We start from the raw sequence: 1,247 nt of genomic DNA, 5'->3' as shown, positions 1-1,247 counted from the left end.
TTCTTGACGAGTTGATCACTTTGAAAGTGTTAAAGTGTCGTAGACTCTAAGCTGAGCCATTGACTGCACGTCAACTTGGATGATATGGAAAGTACACTTGAGAGGGTTGCTAACAAAGAGATTTGTTGTCTGTATTTTATAAGTTGTTAATTCTCGATGGGTTGATCACTCTGAAGTGTTAAAGTGGAATGGATTCAGAGATGAGCCATTCAGAACACGTCAACCGGAATGATATGGGAATCCACTCGAGAGAGTGATTTTTAACAAAGAGATTTGTTTATCCATATATTATGAAGACACCATTTGTCACTTTCACTGGTCTGCATACCTCATAGAGATATGGGTTGAAAGCTATAATATCAGTGCATTGGTGAAGTCCGAGAGGAATACCTTCAAAGTAATTGGTAAAAATAGTTGTTACTAATTGACTGCTGTAGCAATTTGTCAGCATGGTTTCATGCTGTAGCATTTTGACAGCATTGGTCGACTGGAAATAATATTTACATCTCACCCGAAAGTCATACACCCTAGCTTGCTTTTATTATTTGTTATCTCCTGTTTTTAGTTGTGTTAACTCTGTTCTAATCTAAGTCTTCGAATTCGCCTTCTGAAATCATATCCTTAACTTTACTTTCTTCTAAACTTTTACTACAATCACTGTGGACGATATTCGGTACTTGTACCACTTTTATTACTTGAAAAACGATATTGGGACTATTTGTATACTTGCTTTTAGTCCTGATTGTTGTTTGTGGCCTTGTTTGCTTACATGCCGATCACTTAGTCCGAGGTACGTTAGGCTATTCATAATTTGTAAACGAGTTGGTTCAGTAGCATATCAGTTGGAGTTGCTAGAGGAACTCAGTGCAATTCATAACACTTTTCACATCTCTAACTTGCGAAAGTATTTGGCCGATCCGAAATTGGCAGTACTGCTACATGCGATGCAAGTTGATAGTAAGTTTAATTTTGTGGAAATCCCTGAGGCCGTCTGATAAGTGTTAATTTATTAACCTTATTACATCATTTCCTTAACCATTTTCCTTTGTTTTATTTGTCTATTAGTGTCTTAATTGAGTCTTTTTAAGTCTTTTTCATATATTAGTAGTAATATAGTATATCTAATGTTAATTCCCTGTTTATGCAGGTTTTTGATGATTTTTGGGCCCGATCCTGCAGCAGTCCTATAGGACCAGGAGTGGCAAAATCCTATAGAACTTGTCCGTAAGCTGCACTTTTGCCTGGGC

The sequence above is a fragment of the Cynara cardunculus genome (assembly GCF_001531365.2).
Source record: "Cynara cardunculus var. scolymus isolate 2C chromosome LG 15, CcrdV1, whole genome shotgun sequence".
Lineage (NCBI taxonomy): Eukaryota > Viridiplantae > Streptophyta > Magnoliopsida > Asterales > Asteraceae > Cynara > Cynara cardunculus.
This window is presented reverse-complemented; position numbering follows the sequence as displayed.